This window comes from Chelonoidis abingdonii, chromosome 5 (assembly GCF_003597395.2).
Source record: "Chelonoidis abingdonii isolate Lonesome George chromosome 5, CheloAbing_2.0, whole genome shotgun sequence".
Classification (NCBI taxonomy): Eukaryota; Metazoa; Chordata; order Testudines; family Testudinidae; genus Chelonoidis; species Chelonoidis abingdonii.
This window is the reverse complement of record NC_133773.1, coordinates 78,616,661-78,628,698: the sequence shown is the minus strand read 5'-3', so window position 1 is coordinate 78,628,698 and position 12,038 is coordinate 78,616,661.

The window sequence follows — 12,038 nt, the reverse complement described above, 5'->3', positions numbered from 1 at the left end:
CATGCTTGGCTAATAAGAGTATAGCAGTAGAAATATACTACTGACCACCTGACCAGGATGGTGATGGTAATTGTGAAATGCTCAGAGAGATTAGAGAGACTGCAAAAATAGAAAACTCAATAATAATGGGAGATTTCAACTATTCCCATGTTGACTGGATACGTGCCACCTCAGGTCAGGATGCAGAGATGAAATTTCTAGACACTGTTAATGATTGCTTCTTGGAGCAGCTTTGTCCTGGAATCCACAAGGGGAGAGGGAATTCTTGATTTAGTCCTAAGTGGAGCACAGAATCTGGTTCAAGAGGTTAATATAAGTGCACTGCTTGGTAATAGCAACCAGAATATAGCTAAAATTAACATCTGTTTTGGGGAATAATGCCAAAGAAACCCCCCACCATAGCATTTAACTTTGAAAAGAGGAACTACAGAAAAATGAGGAAGCTAGTAGAACAGAAATTAAAAGAAACAGTCACAAGAATGAAATGCCTTCAAGATGCATGGAAATTATCTAAAAGCACCATAACAGAGGCTCAAACTAAGTGTATACCCCAAATAAATACTTTATTATTATTAGCACTAGTAGTATTAATTAATAAAACACTAAGAAAACTGAAAAAATATGACCATGGTTAAACAACAGAGTAAAAGAGGTGGCTAGAGGAAAAAGGCATCTTTTAAAAATTGGAAGTGAAATTCTACTTAGGAAAATAGAAAGGAGAATAAACTTGGGCAAGTCAAGTGTAAATATAAAATTAGTCAGGCCAAAAAGGAATTTGAAGTGCAACTAATAAAAGATACAAGAACTGACAGCAGTTTTTTAAAGTACATTACAAGCAGAAAACCCGCTAAACAATCAATGGGGCCAGGGGAAAATCAGGGTTCTAAAAGAGCACCCAAACATGACAAGATTGTTGCAGAAGCTAAATGAATCTGTCTTCACTGCAGAGTACGTGAGAGAGATTCCCACACCTGATCCATTCTTTTTAGATGACTAATCTGAGGATCAGTCGCAGATTGAGGTGTCAATAGAGTAAGTTTTGGAATAAATTAATAAATTAAACAGTAATGTCAACAGCACCAGATGATGTTCACCAAAGAGTTCTGAATGAACTGAAATACGAAACTGCACAATTAAGCGGTACCTATTTCTATCATAAGCCTCTATACCAGATGACTGGAGGCTAAAGACCCCAAAGGCAATTCTGGCAATTATAGGCCAGTAGGACTAACTTCAGTACCAGACAGATAGTTTGAAATTATAGTAAAGGACAAAATTATCAGACATGTAGCTGAACACTTTATGTTGGGCAAGAGTCAACATGTCATTTGCAAAGGGAAATTATGCATCACCCAATCTATTAGAATTCTTTAAGGGTGTCAACCACATGTGGAAAAGCGTGATCCAGTTTTATATAGTGTACTTGAACTTTGACAAGCTCCCATACTAATGGCTTTTAAGAAAACTAAACAGTCATGGGGTAAGAGGGAAGGTCCTCTCATGGATCAAAAGCTGGCTAAAAGATAGGAAACAAAGAACATCCAGAGACATCCAACCACAAGAGTGCCTGAGCTGAATTCATTAATATACTACCCTATAGAAGGACATCCAACATTAATAGGGTGAGGAAATATAAATAATAAAGAGGGGAAATACTGTATATGTTCTGTGAGAATAACATTAGAAGTCTCTTTGCTTGACATTTGTATCATTGCATAAATATTAATGATTATGGTGCCTGGGTGTGTGATAAACACACATAAAGTGAATCAACTTTCATTGGTTGTTAGGTAAACAAAAGTGGCTGCCTTCATGATCACTGGCTAGCCAATTATACTTTATTCTGATAATTTAATACGTGTATTGTGGGGAGCTTTGAAGGTTGAATATCTGTGAAAACTAGCAAATGAAACTCATACATTACTGCTTTTCTGTTGGTGCAGTTGTGCTAAGGTCTGTAAATAAAGCAGTTTTTTTTCCTGTAATTTGCCTCTGGATTCTTATTAATAATTATTCCCAAAAGAACAAAGCCTGATATTAATTAAAATGATGAATATGCCTCTGGTTCTCCAATATGCACATCATTCAAAATGTCTTCATATACTGATGTGATTGAACAAAATATTTACATGAGAGAAGCTTGCTGTGTTTCACAAGAAACTGCAAACATAGTGATATGTTAGCATGGGTCAGCTATGGATCCAAACTCTCACTGACATCAGTAGAAGCAGGATAGGCCCTTATGTCATGAGCTCATGGCACTGTGCTATACTGTATTCCTGGAAACGGTTACATTGTTGCCATATTCCTAGAGGTCACTGCATTTCAAGGTGGGTGACGAGTGTGTGTTTATGTGGTGAGGGAATAAATTCTCTGAAGTAGGAGATGATGTGGAGTTACCACACACACTCCTTCCTCCACAAACAGGAGATCCTAGAAGCACTGTACTTCAAGCAAGCACTATGCTACCTATGAATTTAAGTGGAGAGTAGCCACTGGGAAACCCTTTGAAAAAAAAAAAGTAACATATGCTCACCAAGACAGGGCCGGATCCATGGGTCAGTGAAGAACACAGGGCTTTTGGACCCTTTCCACTGTTTTTGGAGAAGCTAAAGTAGTACCTGACAGTGATTGCCTTGCTAAATCCTTGCAGCATCTTTTCCCTCCTGTTCACCAATGAAAGGATGGGCACAATCTTGTCCATAGTTTATAAATCAGTTTATAATGTTTGTAGAGCACTTTGAGCTCTGTGAATGGTAGGAGGTAGATCAGTAATCATCTTCATCATCATCAAAAGGAAACAATAACAAATGATAATGAAACCTCTTTTGATTAAATCTTCATACACTAAGCATTTAAGATGAAAGAGAGCCTATTATATTGTCCTCTTTTTGCTGCAATTCATTCCATTTCTTGCTTTCCCTGTATCTTTTTCTCCTGAGGCCTGCTCCATCAGTCCTAATGCAGGCAAAACTCTGACTTGAGTAAAAGGGGGTTTTGCCTGCTTAAGGAATAAAGAAGAGTGTCTCTGGAAAGTAAGAATCTCATCTCATCAGCATTGATCTACATGAAATTTGAAAGGCCTGATAAATGAGCTTGTGTAGTTATGATTTCTACTAGGTCAAAAACGTTTGCCTTAGCTAGTTCCGGCCTTTCTCCCCTCAGTTTCTGAATTGAAGATTATGACTTCCTGCTCTGTGTTATTTTCCCTTGGAAAAGATTTAATCAATCAGTTTTAGCAATAATCTTCATAATTTATAAAAGTCAGGTCACTGCAAAATATCCTTTTTTCCTTATGAGAATAAGCTCATCCTCATCAGCGTTTTGATCAGAATTTATAACTGAGATTAGTGCTTCTACTCTTCTGAACCCCAAAGACCAATTACATCTTCTCTTTTTGAAAGTATAACCAGTACCAGATACTAGAACTTTCCTTTGCCTTTATAGGAAATCCATCACTATGTATTTTAGTCATTTATAGAACATATATCTAGGCACTGAAAATAATACCTAGCCATAAGAGGCAGTGTTGCCTAGTGGACAGATGCTTGAGTGAAAGCTGGAAGAGCTGGGTTTTATTCACTGGCCTGCTGGGTGACTTTTGGAAATCATGTCATCACCCTGTACCTCAGTTTCCGCATTCACAAAATTTTAAGTGCTTTGAAATTTACTAATGAAAAGTGCTCTATGAGAGCTAGATATTGATAGTAGTAGTAGTAGGTCAAAGTTGCAGACATTCAATCACAGTCACATTCATAACTCCCCCAGGAGGAAGGCCATTATTACGGGGGAAAGAATGAGATACAGCAATTTACACTGGGTTCTCCAAAAATCACATAGCAAATTAGCCATGAGCCTCGATTGCAAATCTGGATTTCCTCATTCTGAACTCTGTGTTTATTCCTCCAGACCTTTCATTTTCTAACAAAACCATCACCTTTGATTTATATTTCCATAGAATACAATGAGAACTTTGGCTTTCTGCCTCTATCTGTACATTATTTTGAACTCTGAAGGCTTTAAAACTTGACATCAGTAACAAGTAAATCTTTCTTGCTACAGTACTTTTCACTTGAGCATGTATTTACTTTATTTTTGTTCTCTAGGAGTCAAGATTTAACATTTATCTTCATTGGCCTGTATTCATCACCCACGAGTTCAGATAAGGGAACCAAATATCTTGTATCAGACTTCATTGTTCCTCATTCTTCACAATAAGGTATCATTCAGGTAATAAATGAGAAATATCCATAAACTGTTAGGAAGTATTAAACAAAAGATTGGGCTCCAATACAAATTCTTGTACACTTACTAGTACCCTCATTCAAGCTCAGAAACCTGTTTCTTGTCCATTAGCCACTTTCCAGAACTTCAACTCAACCTGCAAACTTTCCTCTCCTTATAAGTTCTTTGAAATTCAGACATTGCTCTCTTAAGTGACATATCAGATACTTCTTCAAAACCAAAGCTTAACTATATCCATTGCAGCCTTCTCTTCTGCCACAGCATAACTACGCACAATTTATATTTATAATATTTATTCATTTTCATTATGAAGCAACCATTCCCTGCAAAGAATAGTCTGTTTCAATTGTAAATCAAAGTAAAAACAAAACAATTAAAAAATACTAGATAAACCCTGTATATGTTTAAAGAAATACAGGCCACTGAATTCAAATAAAAGGTCAAAGAAAGGAACTAAATAAATTCAGAGATTATCGTAGTCAACATAAAAAAATCTGTTTTGGAATGAAAAGTTTTGATAATATTTGTTTAAATTTTTGAGAGCTGAAATGTAGTCTCAAACGGCCCAAGTTCTCCACTCTGGAACTTTCCAGAGGATAGGCATGATCACTTACTGATTTAAGGCCAGATTCTGCTATCCATATTCTTCTACAGGGTGAAATCCACATCTATTGAAATCAATGGCCAAAGTCCCAACCCTCTTAACCCTTGAGTAGTAGTTTGATGCCAAAGGAAATACTTTCAAAGTTAAGAGGAAACAATGGCAGTTGGGCCTTTAAGGTATGGTGCTAGCGTCCTTAAGCAGTGGGTGGTATCTGAATGCATACACCCATCACTCTAGCTCAGAAGAAGCAGGTTGAAGCTTAGGTGATAACTGTATAGCCTTTCTGCACAAAGAGGTAGTTTCTTTAGGTGTCAGACCTCTGTATATTGTAGTTAGGGAAAGCTGGCACCCTTCCTCTCATTAAGTGAAGCATTTCTAATGTCTGTAGCACAACAGACAGACCACTTACCATGCTTCCTTTGTGCACTATTTGCATTCTAATAAATTGTATCACCAATATGCTGTCTTAAATGTAATGAGAAGCTGAAGCAGGAAGAATGGGATTGTTACCCAGGTTAATTACAAAACATCTAATGCCCAGATGCTTTTTATTCTTACTCTGAGCAAACTTGCTTTCATCTAGTCCTACTTATTATTAGAGAAATGGATTTTGTATGTGGTGTCACTTGGAGCCACTTTCACTACAGGCAAAAGTTTGAGTTTGAGGCCAATTCAGGGCTAGGATTTGCTTTTGGATTTGGCAATGTAAGGGGTTTGACGTGAAATCCATCCAAGACTTAAGGGACAGTCTCAAAGGTGGGAGGCTGTCTGTGAACGCTGAATCCCCCTTAGGGCTAGGAGGTATGCTGGGAAACTGTTGAAAGGCAATAGTAACTTTTGTTAGAAAAAAAGAATGTATCTAATACAGAAGTGTAAAGCCTGTGGTTTCGTCTTTACTTGTCTAACTTTTTAATGTATTTTTCTGTGTAACTTGTATGTTTTTGCTTTCCCTTACTATTTCATCTTTGAATCTGTGGCTTTTTTTCTGTTAAATAAACCTTCTGTTTGTTTTTACCCCACGCAGGTCTCTGTTGTGCAAACTATGTGAAGTTTGAGTGGTAAAGTAAACTTATAACTGGCAGGCTGGTTTCGTGCTTTCAGGGGTGACAAATCAGAAGGGAATGGTCGAGTGTCTGATACTTAAGAAATCAGGGACTACAAATCTGGGGGAGTCTCACAGTTTGAAGAGCTATTGGTGTCAAGGACCTGAGCCAAAGCAGCACAGCATAAAGATACCCATGGTTAAAGAGCAGGTGGTGACAGGACCCCTTACTGATCTGGGTGATCCCCAAAATGTCACAGTATTGCTGGTTGATAGCCTTGAGATTGACAAGCCTCTACATTATAATCTTCAGAAAATCAGGAAAGGAAAACCTCTTAAGGACAGAACAATCATGCACAGGAGAGGGAGAGACATTTGGAAAAGGAGAATAGGAGTCACCGGGGGAAGCAGGTGGAAAATCAAGCAGATTAGGAGGGAAGAATGGGAAGCAAATTTGAGATCAGTTAAGGTGAGATATGGTGAAGAATGTAGTTTTGATTAGAAAGAGACGAGTGAGAGTACAGAGAAAGATGGCAAAAAGAAAAATCCTCAAAGAGCTTTGAGTTGTTTTAGTATTGTCTGGTCTCAGGGATTGTCTGGGCAGAATTGAGGGCATGATTCTCCTTTCACTTACACCAGTTTTATCTAGTGTAACTCTTTTGACTTCATTGTAGTTACTCATGATTTACACTAATGTGAGTGATAGGAGATTAACGCTATGAATTTCTAAGCCTACTTAGCTGCCTATAGGGAGCAGACATTTTTAAAAAAATGCATTTACAGGGCCAATTCTACCATCCTTAATCATGCAATACTAGGTACCTGTAGTTCCCACTGATTCTTGTGGATTTAGGTTCCTATCTGAATAAAGGTGAAAGAATATGACCCTCAAGATTTTGGAAAGTCTTAATAAATATTAGTTTTCTTAACTTCACACCTCCGTCTTTTTAAACAGATGCTGTGGTTTCCGCTGTTGCACTACCATACATTTAAGTTTTGCAGTCTGTTCTCTCAAATCAATTTGATACAGCTTGAGAATATGGGCAAGTTTGTATTTGTTCTATAAAGATGTTTCAGTGGGGGAAAAAAGAATGAGAACAGTATTGTAGCTGCAAACAAATCAATCGGACTGTATTAAAACTAAAGACATGATGTCAAAGATGAATGTAGAGACAGAAACAGGGACAGAGATTACCAAGAGGTCTAGACACATACAATGATTAATCATCACACACATCCTGAACGGAAAAGCACAAAGCAAAACAGGTTTTTCCTTCTTGGGTTGGACAGTCTAGAGAAAAAGAAAATCATATTATGCTCTCCATGGATGAAGAAAAAGGGGAAATAGAAATTAACTGTCCCTTTTTAATGTGGTAGTAAAAATCTCTCATTCAGCTACCCTGTGTTCTTATTTGTTTTTAAAGTATTACCATAGCATATGTCTTAAGTTTGTTTATTTTTTTTATAAAAGAGGGGCTGTATGGAATTTAATCTGATATTAAATAATGAAGTTCTGTTCATTTTAGCCATAAAAAAATCTGTTTCACTAGTTTTAGCAAACAAGATGACAGCCTAGCACTGCAACATTATATAATGTATGAAAAAGAAACAATTACAGCATATCAATATTGAGACCTAAAGATTCAGTAATAGGGTTCTAATTACTTTGTGCATCACTCTCTGGCTCCCCAGGATATGTTAAAATGGCAAAAAGCTATTTATATGCATTACTCTAATATATAGAACTGAAACAGCACTATGTTACTCAAACTGATGAATTTCTAGATTCAGAGATAAATTCCACCATCAGACTGAGGCTGCTAAAACAAATTTGCTTGTAATATAATATGATAAAAGAGTCTATTAGTATAAAAAATTCATTCTGCAGAAATAGCTATGAGGACTAGGTCACAGGAGCATTAGCATGTCAGCTGGGGGCAATATATTAGTTTTATTTAAGATAATTTGTTAGTTACTAGGTTCATGGGATAAGAAAAATAGATATCTATTTAATTTTTTATTTTTTCTATAGTTTTTTTGGCACCCAGTGACTCATTGTATGAACTCTCCCAACTCCATTTTAAGCTGGCATTGTAAGGGACAACATATTTTGTTTAAGACATCAGATGCTCCTTTTCCTTTCTGAGCAGCACTTGGAATCTTTTGCAGTCATAATAAAATGCAGAACAATGTATTTATCATCTTGCCAATGGGGTACAACAATTGCAGTAATAGGGATCTATTATTGAACTCAGCGTGAGCTCAGCACCTCAGAGGTTTGTTCCTTTAATTCACTGCCTAGCAAATCTTCCAGCAACCAGCTCTAGCTTCTGATTAAGTTCAGGACACAAGAAGAATTAGCTGTTACATAGGATGCAAATACTGATGCAGGTTCTATTCTCCCCCTGGTATTAATATATACCAACTAGAAGACAGGACATCTTTTATTTAAGATTGTGTTTTAATTTTTTAAAAAAATTTCTTGCCTTTCCCCTCACCCTCCCTGGGTAGCTTATGTCCTATTAAAGAAGAATATAATTTAAGGCTCATCTTAAAATGTCTCCAGAATGACAGATATTGAGAAAAAAATGGCCATATAGTCCAGGTGGAAAAAAATAGATGGTAGAATGAAATACCTCAGAGGACAGTTTTGTTGTACAACATTTGGCCTTAAATAAATGTATGGGCCTGCTCCTGAAAATATATTACACATGTCAGAGGAACAGTAATTAAACTGATCCCTCTAAGCCTTTTTGATAGGCCATTTTCAGAATGAATGGTTGAAGCTGAGAAAGGGCACTTGGCATGTAAGAACCTTGCCTTTAGGGTATTATTCTCCTTGCTTTCTCCTGTTCATATATTATTTACTTTTTTCCACCAATTTACAGCACTGTTAACATCTGCTATTTTAGGTAAAGCTAACCTAAGACACAGACGTAAAATAAGAAAAAATATTTGTAATATAAATGTAATTCTTTTTGTCACTGAATAAAAATGATTAATAAGAAGGCTCCCATATAAATCCTGGGGAAGGATGACAGATTTAGTGGGTTGATCATGATGGAAATGGCAAATGTTGCAGTTTTTCATTGATTAATGAAAACGGATATAAAACAAAGTCACTTGTAGTAAATTGTTAAAAATAATTATTACCTGCTTAAAATGGTTTTTATGGTGAACAAATATAAAAATGAATGTCAGTCTCTGACCAGGACCTATAATCTGTTCCTTAGAATGAAATCAACAACATGTAATGCTATTGATTCAAGCTCTTAATCTTCAAGGCAACTGGCAGCTCCCTGAGTCTTCGTGCTAAAAATTGATTTAACACCATTTGTAGACAAATGAATTATTTTTCACAACTGACTAAACATCTTTTTTCATGTGTGTGACTTATGTTTACTTTGAACACGGACAAGTTCTTATCTGTTACTAATTTGTGAAGTATTATAAAAATATTTAGTTGCAGAAATAAAATAATGTGTTTAAGATGGAATCTATAGTATTGTTTCTACATTTACTTTTTATCCTAAAATTCCAAGAAAATTATATCCAAATGAATCAGCTAATACCTTCTGTTATCTCTCGGACGACTTCAAAACATGGCAACATCAGTTGACAGAAAAGTCTTATCTCTTTATATTGTGTTTCAGGACATATTTCGTATGGATTCAGACAGTCTCATTTCTATTGATATGGTTTTACACTTTTATACCATTTCTTTTTTTGATCTATGTATAAACGAGTGGCAATTCATTTCCATGGACTATAAAATCATATATTTTCAGCCTTGTTAACAACTGATATTTATACGTGTTATCTATTCACTGCTAGCAAAGTTTTAGGTTCTTTAACTTTTCTCAGTTTTCAGAATATATACTGAGATCAGCAGTGATATAAAAAAATTTTCATATTGCAAAGATTTTTCTAAAATACTATATTTCATTTTATTAATCTCAATTTTCTTAACATGTCTTTCTCAAGGTATCCAGCTTTCTCCATTCCCATTAGAGCTTACATGCCTTAACTGGTAATAGAATGTCACAATTCTTGCATAGATAGGGCTCTGTTTATAAATATGTTAGAAACTTTTGAGGTTCTGTGTTTCTGTTTACAGCTGTATGTTTTTGCGTATACTAGATTTGTTTTTCATTTGGATTATATTTCATCAAACTGTATGATCCCCAAAATAATAAAAGGCATAAGATAGGAACTGTAAACATTCCAAATCTACAATGTTCAGGAATATGCCATACTAAAGAATCAAAGCAATTTCCATTTCCAAATTAAAACAAAGAATATATGAAGCAAACATATTAGCAATTAGAGACACAATAGAAATAAGCAAAATGGAAAGTAATGCATGAAAGGAACAGCTGGAATGTCACTCAAGGAATCAAGAAAAAAGATGTGGGGATATTCAAAATTCTTTTAAAATTGAGCGCAATATAAGATATTTAACATTTAATTGAAATCAGTGGAATTACAATACTATTGATGCTATTGATCAGCTGAAGTTTATGCCTTTTGATAGAATATAAACTTTTTTATAGTTGAAACACAAGCCTAATAAGCTTAGATTTTTCTCCCTTTCCTCCCACTCCCATACCCGTACCACCTACCTTTGTTTTAAAGCAATCTTAAGTACATTACCGCTTTGCTTTAAAGGAGTCAGTTTACATCTCCCACATATACCAGATTAGCTCTGCTAGTAAGTGTATTAGAAGGATGTTGAAGCCATGGCTTTTGTGACTTCCAGCCCCTTACCTGCATAATTACTTGTGGGAGGAGTTTATGGAACAAAGGGACTATGTTTTGTACTTGATCCAATGCTAAAATCCAACTCCTAAACAATTATGCCGGTGGAGGATGAAGAGGAGCGGCCTTCCTCCCTCATCTTTCCTTTTTCAGCTGCATAAACCAAAGGCACAATCTAGCCCAAAGTTAGAAATGTGAGTTCTCTACAACCCAATAAAGTACAACATGTCTTTTTGGTTATTTTACTGATCAGTAAATAAAAAAAAGCATTCTGGATTTTGTTGTATGAATCTTCTGACTGGATATATGCACTTGTAACACTGTCGCTGTTTGGCAAAATGTCTCAATTTGAGGTATTATTAATTACATTAATTTTGTAGTGCTTATTGCTCTGTAAAACATATGCCTGCTGATATTCTCTGGTCTTATTCCCAATATTAAAAAAAAACCAAAAAACTGTAGACATCTGCTAAAGTCGCCCAGTGACTTCAATTCAATGATAAGCATACAAATTCAGGCTTCATTAGACCTACAGGAGATGTGAATTCTAGAACCAAAGGTGAAACTTGAGCTAGAGTTTCCCAGCCAATCTCAACCAATGGATGGACTCTAACACTGCCAACATCCAAACTATATAGGACTTTGTTGTATAAAATATCAAGACCTTGAAATGTGTCAAAACCAAACTGGTAGTGCAGTCAATGGATTGCAGTGTCACATGTGGATCACTGACAAACCAGGCTGATGAATTCTCAGGGTCTGTCTGAGGAAAGGAATAACCCTATTTGTGAGGAGTGGACTGGAAGACACATTTCATCTGCCCTTAAAGAATTCTCAGGCTCCTTTCATAATAAAAAATATTCAGTGTTCAGGCCCAGGATAGATTTTTCATCATCTCTCATTCACTAGTATTCTTAATCCTGAATATATTAAAATATCCTTTGATATGTAAATTATACTGTATTACATTTTCCCAGATAATTCATATCAGGGAAATATATGCTGCTTTTAATACTCATTTCACCATAGAAGATTTTCCTTTCTTTCAAAATTATCCTGTTTTGTTAAACTGACTTTAGAGATTGAATCAACTGGGTCTTGGTATTACTTAATTTTTAAAATAAAATTTGATTAAATAGAGTTCTTTATGAAAGTGCATGCCAGGAGGATATTGATTTCTATTTGCTAATTATGTCCCATGAGACTACATGGTCTTGGACTCTCATTCTTCGAACAAAAAACAAAACAGGGAAAAAAATTAACCAAGCCACACTACAACATGTTATAAATATTTTTGAATAATACTGGTAATTTTTATAATCCAAATCAGGCCTTGTTAATTCAGTGCATAGGACAAATTTTATTTATTTTTTAATAAACTAGAGAAAG